This window comes from Larimichthys crocea, chromosome XII (genome assembly GCF_000972845.2).
Source record: "Larimichthys crocea isolate SSNF chromosome XII, L_crocea_2.0, whole genome shotgun sequence".
Lineage (NCBI taxonomy): Eukaryota > Metazoa > Chordata > Actinopteri > Sciaenidae > Larimichthys > Larimichthys crocea.
In genome coordinates, this window is record NC_040022.1 from 14,930,365 (window position 1) to 14,946,299 (window position 15,935).

At 40.4% G+C, this 15,935-nt stretch overlaps 1 long non-coding RNA gene across 3 annotated transcripts in view; it reads right to left on the minus strand.

The window, feature by feature from the left end:
- LOC113747140 (uncharacterized) overlaps nucleotides 1–15,361 on the minus strand; it is a 140,444-nt gene extending 125,083 nt beyond the window's left edge. For all 3 annotated transcript variants that reach the window (XR_003463374.1, XR_003463372.1, XR_003463373.1), the window contains exons 1-2: nucleotides 15,117–15,361; nucleotides 14,220–14,296 (exon numbers count right to left, since the gene is read on the minus strand). This is a non-coding gene — a long non-coding RNA (uncharacterized LOC113747140). The remainder of the gene's footprint in view (nucleotides 1–14,219; nucleotides 14,297–15,116) is intronic.
- Nucleotides 15,362–15,935: the final 574 nt, after the last annotated feature.

A 15,935-nucleotide genomic window follows, 5' to 3' on the forward strand; every position in this document is an offset into this window, starting at 1 on the left:
ATCTCATTGTTCATCAATATTTTTCAACTTAGCAATATTGGCTCTTATTGTTCAATCTGATAACAAAAAAAAGATCAAATATTGTGTTTAGTATATGGCAACATCAGGTGATTCGAATTTGAACAAAACCTGTTTTGGCTCTCCTGTAAAATCTGATTTAGCACATTGATATAACGCCCCTTTGGCTCCAAACCATCGAAAAGTAAAAGCACTCATTATGCAGTAAAATTCTGCCTGTCAGTGTTTTACTATTATATGTTTTTGGATTCATATTACTGCTGCGTGTGTTTCTTGAAATTTACTGCTGTAGATGTTCAATGTTGAGCTCATTTTACCTACTTTATACAGCAGTGCCTCAACATCCAGTTACAGGTTGAACATAGCAACAGAGTCAGCACTGTAAGGTGCAAAGTGATATGGCCTTGTCTGTGGATGCTGGAATCCTGCTGTGCTGGTGCTTGCTGGACCTCACAGCGGCTTCGGATCAGTCGACTAGCATCCCCGTCGATCTCACCCTAGAGCACAAGTTTGGCATCTGTGCACCGCTCTCCAGTGGTTAGGTCATACCTGGCAAAAAGGAGTTCTCTGTCGTGATTGGTGACCCTGCTCTCTGCCCTGTGGGGGTGCCACAGGATCTATTTTGGCCCTATTCCTTTTTCATTGTATATGCTACCTCTGGGATCAATTATAAAAAACCAACCTGTCTTTTCACTGTTTGGACAACAATTTGCAGATAGATCCTTGCCATGAGCCCCAAAGTCTCAAAGCTGCTGGAATGCATTTAGCAGATATAAAGCAGTGGCTGGCACAGAACTTTTTGCACTTAAATGACAGCAAAACTTAATGCATTTTGTTTTGGTTTCACCATCTATGTCGGATGTTTGCACCACGAATTCTGGCACTCTGGCCCCCTTTTTAAATCACATGTCAAAAAATATTGGGCAACATTTGATAATGGGCTCAAATTTGGCAAACCAGATTAGCTCTGTTGTCAGCACGAGCTTTTTGCAGCTCCGTCGCTTGGCCAAATGAAGTCTTTCCTCTCTTTCTCTGTTCTTCTTATTTGTATTTATGAATGTGTTATGTTTGTTTTAATGGCTTTTGTTGTAAAGCACTTTGGGTACCTTTCGGCTATTGTCAGGGCTATAACAAATTTGGATTTGATTTGATATAACATGAACCAGTAATATTTGTGGTGTGCCACTTAAATGCCATTGAATTACATTAATAAAGAATAAAAAAATAAAAATAAGTAACTGCTTTAAAGTATTAGGCCTCAATGTATCAATGAATATTTCCGAATTAGTGAGACCATTTTAAATTGTCTAAAATACAAAGTTGTGGCTTTATATTTCAAAACAACTCCAATAGTTATCTGTTGTTACCAAGTTTTCTGGTTGTGAGCTTTTTAATGTTACCTCTATTAATCCAGTTTTGTTTGCTGCTTCCAGGCTGTAGTACATTTCATAGTCAGGCAAACCAACCAACCATTGACAATGGGCAGCCAAACCAGATCAAACAAAGCAAATTTCAAAATGAGCGTAGCTGTGTGTATGTTGTAAAGAGCTACTTTTTCAATTTGCATCCTTTCTAATCTCTAATGACATAGCATGGTAATTTTTATGATCTAATAGTGTAAATATTTAAAATATTGTTCCTTTACCATGCGTCTAGTCTAGCACTAAATGGAGCTAATTGTCTGAAAACCATTAGTCACATAAGTCGCTACTTATTGGGAAGATTAATGGGATTGCTCACTTTTGGCTGTAACTAGACAGTAGTTAGGGCTTAACTTAAATCGTGTTTTTCAATCAAATGATATTAACAATGTCCCTTTTTTCATTTCTAGCTCAACAGCGACGCCCCACTCCAAAAGGTAAGATCCAAAACACAACCTCACACCTCACGTACAGCAAACAACCCGCTTCCATTCCTTCCAGTGCAACTATCTGTCTCTACAATTAAACTCACAATAAACAGCAACACCCCTCTTAAGCCGCTCTGCTGCATCAACCATATGTAGCAAACATATCATTCTCAGTCGATTGTGGATTCTATGCCAGGGCTGCCAGAAACGCTCATGACTACAACTACTTCTGCTATTACTACTACACTACCCGTTCTAAGCAAAAGCTATGCCAGTCCATCTGCTCGATTACTGAACTGTTTAATCAGGATTTTTGTAATTTATCAGGTGCCTCTTCAAATAAAACACTGAAGTTACAGATAGGTCGGCACGGTGGTGCAGTGTTAGCACCGTCCGCCCAATGCAATAGGTTCCTGGTTCGTACTTTACTGTGTGGAGTTTGTAGCGTTTTTCCCCGTGTCTGCATGGGTCTCTCCAGGTACTCCGGCGTTCTCCCACAGCCTAAAAAAACATGCACTTAATAAGGAGTTGGTGACTCGAAATGGTCTATAGGTGTTAATGTGAGTGCGAATGGTTTGTTTGACTCCATGTGCCCTGCGAGGACGGGCCGACTGTGTCGCCGGGTGTACCCTGCCTCTCGGCCAATGTCAGCTGGATAAAAACTCCAGCCTTTCCACGACCTTAGCAAAGAGCCGGTTACAGATAAATGTACAGTATGTATGTATGTAAGTTAAAGATATAAATAAGTGTTGATCTTTTTGTACTGTGCTGTGTGGTGCTGCAGGCTGTGCAGGTCCGCCAGTGCTGTGCTGCCCTATAGGGAGTAAATGTTTCAGGGTTGCTACTGTGATGAGGGTGATGTGACGTATAACGACTGCTGTCCTGACTACAACGTCAACCTGCAAACAACGTAAGTAAGGGTGCCAGAAAATAAGTAAGGTAAAAAGTTTATGTCTGTTATGACTTTGAGGTTTTAAGGTTTACAGTGCAAGCTTTATTCTCAACTACAGCTTGTACCACGGCTCCACCACTACGCAGGCCAGTACTATATCGTAGGGTCCCGGATAGTTTGACAGGTTTTTTCTCTTTGCAATACCATGAGTTTACATTTTTATTATCATTATTTATACATTTTAAAAAATCAAATATGATATGAAAATAAGGCGGTCCTGTATATACAGCAAGAGGGAAACAGAGAGAGGCCGACAGTAAGCAGTATGTGTGCGGGATGAGCCAGAGGTGTATTGTGAAAACTGAAAGAGAAGGACTAGGTATTTTTTAGGTAATTACCTTAAAGTAAGGTAATTTACGTATCGAAATAAAAGGTAATATACCCACTCCAGTTACATTCTGTGAAAACATTGTAAGTGGTCCTCATAGTGACTTTGGTCCTGGGAGTTTCTGTTTTAACCGGGCATCAAAAGGGAGCTTTTAGGGGTATTGTAATGGATGAGCTGGTAATGTGACAACCTTACTTATTTCTAGACTGTATAATCTTACAATCTCATCCAACAGTCTCGTCAACAACAGCACTCCAAACACAGCAATCTGCAGGATGGAAATGTGAGCAGAAGAACTACACCAGCAGATTACAGCACAACTTCATCGTCTCTGTAAAGCAGCAACCATCACAACAAACAGCAATCTTAACTGGTTCGCTAACAGATGTCATACAATTCAGCATCCCACAGGTCTAGTTACTACAGCACCATGAAGAAGGCAGCCAGTAAATCTACACCAGCAGATAATGGCCCGACTTCCATAGTCCTCGGAAATCAAGAAGCACCCAGCACAAAATATACAGTCTCTGCACTACAACAGCAGCAGCACTGCGACATCCACACTGGCCTCGGTCTCCACAGTCTTGCTACCACAGCAACCAGGGAAAACCATGAGCAGTACATCTACACCAGCAGATAACAGCACACAATCAGCAGTCCCTCTGAAAACAGCAACAGCACAACAAAACAGCAATACTACCTCACAGTAGCAAATATCAGTATACTTTAGCACCGACAGTCTCTGATACTACAACTACAACGTTATGAAAGGCAGCACTGCAACATCGTACACTGGCAAATATGCCACAGCTTCATCATCTACAGTCTCATCAGCAACAGGACCCAGTACAACATCTGCAGGATTAAATGTGAGCACAACCTCGACCTCCACAGTCCTCTACTACTACAGCACAAGTGAACAAACAGCACAACAAACACAATCCTGATATAACAGCAAATAGAATCAAGGCACACTGTGATGTCTACACGGGCAAAAATGTCACAACTTCATCACAACAGTTTCATCAAACAGCACCCAGCACACTTCTGCAGTACTGAATGTGAGCACAACCTCAGCCTCAACAGTTTCTAATACTACAGCAACAGTGACACAAGCAGCATACAGCTACACCAGCAGATGACAGCACAACTTCATCAGTCTCTGCAACAACAGTAACAAGCACAACACTACAGTATTGAATGTGAACACACCTCTAATCCCTACAGTGACCAGCCCAGCAAACAGCAATACTGATGCTATTTCAGCAGATATCAGTACAACTTCAGCATCCACAGCCTCTAATACCACAGCCATCACCAAAACACACGCAGTACATCTGTGCATCAACAAGTAACAGCCAGCTTCATCAATCTCTGAAACAACAGCACCCAGCACAACAAACACAGTCTTGCGACTATAGCAAGCAGCAGCATGCGACATCCAACACTGCGGATAATGTCACACCTTCTCAGTCCCTCTGAAACAGCAACCAGCACAACAAACAGCAATACTACCTCAACAGTGGCAAATATCAGTATAACTTTAGCCGACATCTCCGATACTACAACAACTAAATCAAAGGCAGCACTGCAACATCTACACTGGCAAATAATGCCACAGATTCATCATCACAGCCTCATCAGCAACGCCCAGTAAACATCTGCAGGATAAATGTGAGCACAACTCAACCTCCACATTCTCCACTACTACAGCAACAAGTGAAACAACAGCAACAACACACAATCTCTGATACTACAGCAACTAGAAATCAAAGCAGCCTGTGACGTCTACACCGGGCAAAATGTCAAAACTCATCATTTACAGTTTCATCAACATCAGCACCCAGCACAACTTCTGCAGTACGGAATGTGAACACAACCTCAACTCCACAGTTTCTAATATACAGCACCAGCAATATTATGTCAACACTAGCAAGCGTCAGTGCAACTTTAGCACCGAGGTCCTCTGATAGTGCAACTATATGAAAGGCAGCACTGCAAAATCACACTGGCAAATAATGCACAGCTTCATCATCTACAGTCTCTCAGCAACAGGAGCCAGTACAACATCTGCAGGATTAAATGTGAGCACAACCTCGCCTCCACAGTCTCTACTACCGCAGCGGACCAGTGAAACAACCATCAGTACACTGAATCAGCAGATAACACCACATCATCATCAGACCTCGGTAACGACAGCAACAGCACAACAAATGTGCTACCAGCACCAGTAACAACTCTGCAGTACTGAATGTGAGCACAACCTCGCCTCTTAATCCTACAGGGACCAGCCCAGCAAACAGCAATACTGATGCTATTCAGCAATATCAGTACAACTTCAGCATCCACAGTCTCTAATACCACAGCCCAGAACAGAAACACACAGCAGTACATCTGCATCAACATAACAGCACAGCTTCATCATCTCTGAAAAACAGCACCCAGCACAACAAACACAGTTACTGCTAATGAAACAACACGCATGAAGGCAGCACGGCGACATCAACACTAGCAAATATGTCACAACTTCATCATCTACAGTTCATCAGCACAGGACCCAGTCAAACATATGTGGTACTTGAATTTGAGCACAGTTCCAACCTCACACACTCTGCTACTACAGCAACCACTGAAACAAGCAGTATGACTACACCAGCAGAATACAGCACACTCATCCTTCCTGTAAGAACAGCACCGTACAACCCCAAAAGCAAACTACCTCAACACGAGCAGATATCAGTGCAACTTTAGCAACCACAGTCTCTCGAACTGCAGAAACAAGCAATACAATGGCGAATAATGTCACAACTCCATCATCCAGTCTTGTCGGCAACAACACCCGTCAACATCTCCGGTACTGAATCTGAGTACAACCGCGCTTCTACAGTCTCTAATAGTACAGCAACCCCTGAAAACAAGCAGCAGTAACATTACACCAGCAGATAACAGCAAAACTTCAACACAACTGCAATTTCTAAAGTACCTACACACCAAACAGTAGTACTTCCTCTAGCTTACCAATACCAGCAACAACTTCTGCATTGCAACAGTGTTGGTTACAGCACCCAGACAAAAACAACAGTGCATCTGCGTCTACTACAGAAACCACCCAAACAAGTAGCAGTACTACACCTACACCAGTAGATGGACTCACAAATTCAGCATCCACAGTCCCAGGTTGGTCTTTATGATCGTGTAGTAAAGAGATGAATTCATTCTTTACATAACTGCTGAAAAAAATTGGGTCTGAGCCAACAACAACATGAACTCATGATGACTCACCACCTCAGTGTTTGTTTCCTTGTCCTCATCACAGGGACAACACTGACAGAAACTAGTATAATGCTGGATACTAGTAGTGCCACATCTTCACCAGCAGATGGGAGCAAATCTGGAGTTTCCAACAAAGAGACCACCACCAGCTCAGATAAAGGTGCAGTCATTCACATGTTGGTTACTTCCGTGATGCAGTTCACATTTTGAATGGCAAAATGAATTCATATTTGCACCTCTCTTTTGTCAGATTCCCAAACAGTGACTGTTCACCTAAAACTTTCTGTTTTATCTCATAATGGGGAAAACAAGGATGCACTGTTAGAGGCTATATCTAATGTAAGTCAATAATTTTCACATGATGCATTCACAGTATCACAAAAACAGTATTAAACACACATCTCTCCTCTCTCACAGTTTGTATCCCAGGCACTTCTCCCGGAGAACTGTGAGGGCTGCACTGGAACTATCAGACACATCAAATCCACCTGAGAAAGGGCCCATGTTTCAGCTGTTTGGACACATCAGACACACCACCACACATGGAATAAACTGTAAAAATACTTCACTGTTTACTACTGCACATATATTATTCTGTGATTTTGCATTGTTCTTCTGCACATGAATGTAGAATCTGTAGGCAAGAGACCATGACTTAAGCATTCTGGTTTACATTTGTACTCCAGGTAGTGCTGAATAGTCACATTTAATCAGGTCTGTTTGGAAGCAGGTAAACAGGCCATGTAGAAAGCACAAGAGGTGGAAGGCACTGGCTGAAATTCAATTTCAGGAGCTGGAATCGGCTATCGTCAGACAACGATTTGGCTTTTTATTAGCATTAAAAGTTATCTGCATTCATATGCTGACATCTGTCAGAAATGTGTCTTGTCGCGTATTAAGTTGTTAAGTTGAGTGAATGAATAACCGTATCCAATTTCTGGATACATTATTCTTGATATTGATATTCTTACAGCTGTGCATATACTGTGTGCATATTCTACACAGTAGGCCTAATGGACATGATACAGTGTGTTTAAAGGATGATTTTGCATAACTAGAAATTGATTACTATCACTATATTGTTTGATTATTCAAAATGTTGTTTCCATTTGTTGCACTGTTCCAATAAATGAGCTCTGTTGTTGGATCTGTGTTACCATTAGTCAGTTCATTTCAACTGCAACTGCATTCTTGAAATGTTTACCTACGGGACTGAACATCCGTAATGTGATACGATTATGTGAAGCAAGGTGTTTCCTGGTTTACAATAGCATTATTCTTGTCCAGAATTACCCTGAATTAGTTGCACACACAGAGTCATGGATTGGCTTGTATTGTACTTTCTTCTGCTGGCGTTGCTACCTCTGTATGATGGTGAGTAAAACATTATCACATCCAATAGTATTTATAGTAAACAGTTTATTAAAAATAATTTTTATTTTTATTTTTATTTTTTTTACTTAATTAATACAAAAACTAATTCATTGCCAAATTATTTAATAATTTAAAATAACCCATTCTTGAGAATTGGGACAAAACCTTATTTTGGGGTTTTGTTTTGTTTTTTTATTCAATTATGCAAAGACTGTATTTTAAAAATATATATATTTCTTGGCCAATAACAGGACAACCTTCCCCTAATTACGTCTTTTTTAAATATACATTTTATTTGTAGCTGAGGACTTTGTCAACTCCATCAGGTACTTTAAATGTCATAGTATTATCATATAAAACATGAAGGAAATGTTTTAATGATGTTTGTTGTCTGAAGTACAAGATGATTTAATTAGCTGTATAATCAAAACGTTTGATATCTTTAGTTCAAGAAATGAATACAATTTAACGTTGACAACTTAAAATTTCCTGTACCAAAAGAACTTCTCAATGACATGAATTCATTTTATAAACCATTATGAACATTTATTTAATGAATAAAACAGAAAAAATGTGTCTGACAGAGGTGACTTCTCTGAGAGTTGACAGCCAACTGATGGAGTTGACATCATAAATAACACAACAAGATAGTTCACTAACATAAACTCAATGATGTCACATATTTGTTTTATTTTTACAACCCATTTTTCTCCATCTTTTCCTCTCGTAGTTTTGTTCTTCTACTTTTTTTTCTGGCTGATTTTCTATTCTCTCTCTTCTCTTTCTCTCATACTCTCTGTTCCTGCCCCTCATAGTCACTGATATGGATCCATTGAAACACTTGATTAATGTAGCAATGGTTAACACTCACAAGTTTAGTTCCACTTCAGTTATTGTCCACAGGTTTAAGCTAAATTAGTCAGTTTATAGGTTATAAGCAATTAAAGTAAACACAATCTAACTGTTATCATATAAGATGTTGGTTAGGGGTCAGTGTAATGGAATTGTCCTGTGTATAAATAACTGCAGTATATAAGCACTTTATATATAACAAATACATCTAGACTATTAAAGGTGAGCACAATCTCGGCCTCTGTTACAACAGCAAACAGCACAGCAAGCAGAAATGCTCCTGCTATTGCAGCAGATATCAGTACAACTTCTGCATCCATAGTTTCTAACACCATGTGAGCACAACCTCAGCCTCTGCAGTCTCTAATACTACAACAGTCAGCACAACAAACAACAGCAATACTACTGGTTCTCTAACATATACAACTTCATCTAAACCAACAGTATAACTTCAGCATTAACAGTTCCTGATACTACAGAAAGTAGCATGAAAGAAAGCACTGGCAAATATCTACAATATCTGTAGTACTAAATGTGAGCACAACCTCAACCTCCACAGTGTCTAATATTACAGCAACCACTGAAACAACCAGCAGTACATCTAAACCAACACGTGACAGCACAACTTCATCAGTTCTATGTATATAATCTTTTTTTTCATGCTTTTGACCTGTGCAATCATTTGTCATGCATGGAAATTAACTGTGCTCTAGCCTGAATGTTGCAGGGTAACTGAGCTGATCTAGCTCTGAAAACCATTAGTATGCTTTGGTAAAAGTGAATGTGATTGCTCACTTCTGATGCACCAGACAGTTTGTTGTGTCATCCAATGCTCGACTTGAATGTTGTTTTACCTGAATCTCAATCAAATGACATAACAATGTCCTCTTCACTATCTTTTCATCTTCTAGGTCAAACAACAGCTACACCCACACCAACAGGTAATATCCACATCTCACTGTGCAATGCCTTTTGTCTCTAGTTAAACCCACAATTAAACAGCAACACCCCTTTCAAGACTCTCTGTTGCATCTAACCAAGATGTCTCAAACATTTTTGCCATTCTCATTCTGATTTGGATCACTGCCAACATGTCCTTGGAAACTAACAGCTCTGCCAGATATATCTCACTGGTTTCCTCAATCTAGAAATTTGTGACTACAACTACCACTGCCATTACTATTACACTATCCCAAAAGCTGTGCCAGTAATCTGTTTGATAACTGATCTGCTAATCATGATTTTGTAAGTTATCAGAGTGGTCTTCAGATAACACACTGAAATAGCAGTTGTAAATCAGTGTTGATCTTTTATACAACTGTACGGTGTGTGCTGCAGGCTGTGCAGGTCCACCCGTGCTGTGCTGCGCTGCTGGGTGTAGGAGGGGATCATGTTTCTGTGATGAGATCTGCTTGTCACTTAACGACTGCTGTTCTGACTACAGATCAACCTGCACACAACGTAAGTGAGAGTGAACCCAAATAAAAGAAAGGTACACAGTTATGTCAGTTTAGGATATGACTTTGAGGTTTTAAGGATTACAGTCAAAATCTTTATTTCTCGACTACAGCTTTTACCACTGCGCCGCCACCAAGCAGCAGTACTACATCTTAGGATTATTGATACCTTTTCGATACCACGTGTTCAAAATTATGATCATTATTTTTACATGAAATTGTATCTAAAGTACTGAAGTTGTTAAATCTACAAGCAGAATGAAGCAATCTGTAATCAATTTATTATTAAGAAATGTGAAACTACCTGGTTGGTGCTGATGACATTTGGTATCACATTGGTTTTGATGGGCTAAAAAAGAAGCTTCTTCCACATGCAGCTTACCTTCTACTGTGAAAACCAGACGATCACCTCTGTGACTGTAAACTGCCAGACAGCACTAAACTGCAGGTGTGCTCTGTCTGTGTGTGAGTAACTGCTGAGATACACAGAAAATCTCAAACTAAACCCTTGAACTAGTTGCCACTAATGCCAAACCGTAGGTTGTATCAAAAAAACGACCATATAAAGGTGCCCCATGCTCCTTTGGGAAACGTCTCCTCTCCAATTTACATGGGAGTAGATGGGTCTGTCAGTGGGTGATCCTGGAGCATCAGCGCGCCCCCCGCCATAACTATACCTTTGACAGCTTCAGCAGTGATAGTGCTACGTAGCTCACAGATTTTCTTATGATTCATTTTTTGTGAAGGACCTCTGTTTTTAACCGTGGTATCAAAAGATATTAATTTTTTTTTAAATACTAGTATTTTATGGAAGTTTAAAATTCTGGTATTGTGACAACCTTACTTCTTCTACACTGGCAAATAATCTTACAACTTCATCATCCACAGCCTCGTCAACATCAGCACCCAGTACAACATCTGCAGTACTGAATGTAAGCACAACTTCGACCTCCACAGTTTCTAATACCACAGCAACCACTGACACAAGCAGCAGTACAGCTACACCAGCAGATGACAGCACAACTTCATCAGTCTCTGCAACATCAGCACCCAGCACAACTTCTGCAGTACTGAATGTGAACACAACCTCAACCTCCACAGTCTCTACTACCGCAGCGACCAGTGAAACAACCATCAGTACATATGAATCAGCAGGTAACACCACAACATCATCAGACTCTGTAACGACAGCAACAAGCACAACAAATAGCTATACTACCTTAGCATCTATAGCAACAGCACCCAGTACAACATCTGCAGTATTGAATGTGAGCACAACCTCAGCCTCTAATCCTACAATGACCAGCTCAGCAAACAGCAATACTGATGCTATTTCAGCAGATATCAGTACAACTTCAGCATCCACAGCCTCTAATACCACAGCCATCACCGAAACACACAGCAGTACATCTACATCAGCAAGTAACGGCACAGCTTCATCAATCTCCGAAAAAACAACCTCCACATTCTCTGCTACTACAGCAACAAGTGAAACAAGCAGTATGACTACAGCAGCAGATAACAGCACACCTTCATCCTTCTCTGTAAGAACAGCATCCAGTACAACAAACAGCAATACTACCTCAACACGAGCAGATATCAGTGCAACTTTAGCAACCACAATCTCTGATACTGCAGGAACAAGCAATACAATGGCAATTAATGTTACATCATCCGCAGTCTTGTCGGCAACAACACCCAGTACAACATCTCTGGTACTGAATCTGAGTACAACCGCCGCTTCTACAGTCTCTAATAGTACAGCAACCCCTGAAACAAGCAGCAGTACATCTACACCAGCAGATAACAGCACAACTTCAACACTGACTGCAATTTCTAAAGCACCCTACACACCAAACAGTAGTACTTCCTCTATGCTACCAAATACCAGCACAACTTCTGCATTGCCAACAGTTGTTGTTACAGCACCCAGAACAAAAAACAACAGTGCATCTGCGTCAACAGATACCAGCCCATCCCTGTTATCCACAGTCTCTTCAACAGCACCCAGTGCAACAAGCAGCACTACTGCACTACTAAATTACTAAATTACTATAAAGTTTGCTACTACAGCAACCAGCCAAACAAGTAGCAGTACTACACCTAGACCAGTAGATGGACTCACAAATTCAGCATCCACAGTCCCAGGTTGGTCTTTATGATCATGTAGAAATCTAAAGAGAATTAATTGTTTATGTAACTGCTGAAAAAAAATTGGTCTGAGCCAACAATAATCTGATGATGAACTGATTACTGATAAACTCATGATGACTCACCACCTCAGTGTTTGTTTCCTTGTCCTCATCACAGGGACAACACTGACAGAAACTAGTACAACTCTGGATACTAGTAGTGCCACATCTTCACCAGCAGATGGGAGCAAATCTGCCACCACCAGCTCAGATAAAGGTGCAGTCATTCACATGTTGGTTACTTCCGTGATGCAGTTCACATTTTGAATGGCAAAATAAATTAATATTTGCACCTCTCTTTTGTCAGATTCCCAAACAGTGACTGTTCACCTAAAACTTTCTGTTTTACCTCATAATGGGGAAAACAAGGATGCACTGTTAGAGGCTATATCTAATGTAAGTCAATAATTTTCACATGATGCATTCACAGTATCACAAAAACAGTATTAAACACACATCTCTCCTCTCTCACAGTTTGTATCCCAGGCACTTCTCCCGGAGAACTGTGAGGGCTGCACTGGAACTATCAGACACATCAAATCCACCTGAAAAAGGGCCCATGTTTCTGTGTCTTTTATTTGCATCCCTCCTGTAGAACATACAGTAACAATACAATTTGAGACTACACATACTTACATTAGCACACATTCACACATACATACACACACACACACACTCACCCCCTTGTACCAACTTTACTTTAGTATTCCGTTTGATAGTTTAGAGATCACTGTTTTGTTTTCCTCCAGTTGGAGTGATTTTGTGTTATTCAGATTTTATCTTTCTTAGCTTTTCCTCCAGTTAGTTCGGAGTGTTTCTTAGTTTTCTATATTTTCCCTATCAGGTTTTGTTTCCTCCCTTTTGGCACGCCTTTTGTTTGTTACATTTTTTTTTTTGTTATTTTCCCTTGTTGGGTTAGGTACTTCGATTCATAGATTAGGACGGGTTAGTTTATTATTTTCCAGGATAAGAGGGTTAAACCTACAGAGACTTATTGGACAGCTGCGATTTACGTCATAGAACTAACTTAACTTTTTATTTTCACCAGTTGTTCTCATGATTTCGTGTCTTACCTGGTTAAATAAAATAAAAACAATAGTGTGTGTGCTCCAGGCTGTGTAGGCCCTGTGGCATGCAACTTCTTGTGCAAACAATATATGTGTAGGTAGACACGTGAAATCAAAGGTGCACAGCTTCAAGCTTACAGTGTAAGTCAGTTAAGGAAATATCTATTTACTGCAGTTCCTGCACTGACAAATACAAAAACAAGACAGTACAACATCTACATCAGTAGGTGGCAGTAAATCCCCAGCAACAACAGTCTGCTACTGCAGCATGTAGCAATCAAGATGCACATTGAGATGACAGCACTTCAGCACAGTCTCTACCACTACAGGCTAGTAATTAACATTTTCTATGCTAAAGGTCATTCAAAACTTACATTTGCTGAATTCCTTTGAAATACTGCTCTTGCTGCTGAATCTCTGTTCCAGATCTTGCTGTCAGGTGTATTGTTGTTTACAGGTCTGAGTCATCAGTAATCCTGATTTGCTGCCCATATCTTTATATGCTCAATAATACCTCAGGCTTTCTTTTAGGCGTCCTTAAAGTAGAGTAAACCATGCCAGGAACCAGTACAACTTTTCTTTACCAGCAGATGGCAGCATATCCACAGATTCTGACCAAAGGCCAAAGACCAAACACTGCACAGGTTTTATCTAGTACAAGCATCATATCACAAGAGGAGACAATCTATCATATCCAGTTTCTATGTGTATTCAGTGTGTGTGCATTTGTGTGTGTGTCAAACCAACCAAGATCATCATCTGTATGGCTGGGCCTGTCACCGAAGAGGAGGGACAGGCAGATGGGTGCAATGCCCGCCCATGGTGCATCACTTGAACATTTATGAAAATTCACTCACTTGATGCTGTTGGTGAGTGCTGTGGACACAAACTGCTCATCTGTTGTTGCAGGAGGGTTTGGACAGATTAAGCCTCTCTAGAGTGAACAAAAATATAGCTTAGAGTTCAAATACAGCTCTCAACTATTGTCTGCAAATGTGATTTTGTCATGAGTGATGTGTGCAGTCACTCTATCAGTAGAGTTGCACTGATGGCTAAAGTAGACTATACTGTTTTCATCATTTCACTGACATCACATTATGTGGTGATTCTGTCAAGATGTGATTCACAGTGTTTCGAGGGTGGAAAGTCTGATTGTACCGCTTTGGATTTTCTACAAGCTAAGAAAATCACTTCGAAAAATAAATAAATAAATAAATAAATAAGGATTAGGATGCAACAACGTCTAACAAAATTAACTTTAACAATTCCACCCTGAGTGTACCATAAAATTAACATATCGATGAGGTATATATTTAATTATCAGCTATTTCCCAGTATTGTTTATAATAATTATTGCATGTAGTAGTCTACGGTAAGTTGTCATTTTGGCCTTAGCCCCCCCCCAAAAAAATGACTTAAGCCCTTTAAACTTAAAAATAAAAAAAATAAAAAGGCCTGTTTGGGCAAAACATCAAGGCACTGTTGTTTGGTCAGGTAGGATGTAGGATCCACACGTGGTGACCCAAGCACTTCAAGGGAGGAGGATGAGACAGAAATTTAATTATGAGGGAAGAAGAGGAAACAGGTCCACATGGCCTCAGGCACCGGGATAACCTCTAGGAGCGGATAGTTCAAATTATACCAGCGTTGTCAGTCCAGACCTTTGACCCCGGAGATCTAATTAAAAAACATGTTAATGAGTTTCTTTCTTTTTGTTTCCTCGATGCGTGTTTCAGCCTGTGATCGTACTGTACCTGTTCAGCCGCGTGTTAATCTGAAGCGTCCTCTGCGCGACGTGCGGTGCAAATCAGACACGTGTGTGCTCTATTAAGCTTCTCTATGCGAGATCCCACAATTGAAGTTAATTCTGCAGAGTGAGTCTGGGGTTCACGTTTCGCCACAGCTTTGTAAACTTAGATCATACGGGGTCACAGAGAGGTTGAAGCGGCCCTGTAGCTGCGCGTCGACTCTCCAAAGATCAGTTTCAGTGTAATGGCAAAGGAATGCTGCTCGGTCTTGGATACTGCATGGAGCTTTTGGTCCTAATTAGAACCAATTTAAGAGTTGGATGTCATTTTATTTTATTCAGAAACTATTTGCGTGCATTTACATTTATAAGGAATATATTTAGGCTGCTTTTTTTTAAAGTACAATTTAATGCTTCAATATAGGATGGAATTATTGTACAGTGAGTGAAAACACACAACTTTAAAATCACGTCCACATAGAAATAATCACGTTAGAACAGTATCTTAAAATTAAAAGTCTAATAGAAATGCTTAAGTGCAGTAACCCTTATCTAATATGTTCAGTATGTTCAGATAAATTAAACTGAATTTAGAGAGTGGAAAATCCAATGGCAGGTCAATACTCTCTCTTTCACACACACACACACACACAGTGTCCATGTTGTCCACACCATCAGTCTGTTGAGGTATCCCTGGTTCCCTGTGGTGTGTGCATGTCGAAGGCCCCGGTGTTATTGATCCTGATTGGGCCTCACAGGAGGAGATTCCGGCCTGCCATTGACCCACACTTCTCCATGTTTCCACCCTTCTCTCAGATCATCAGAG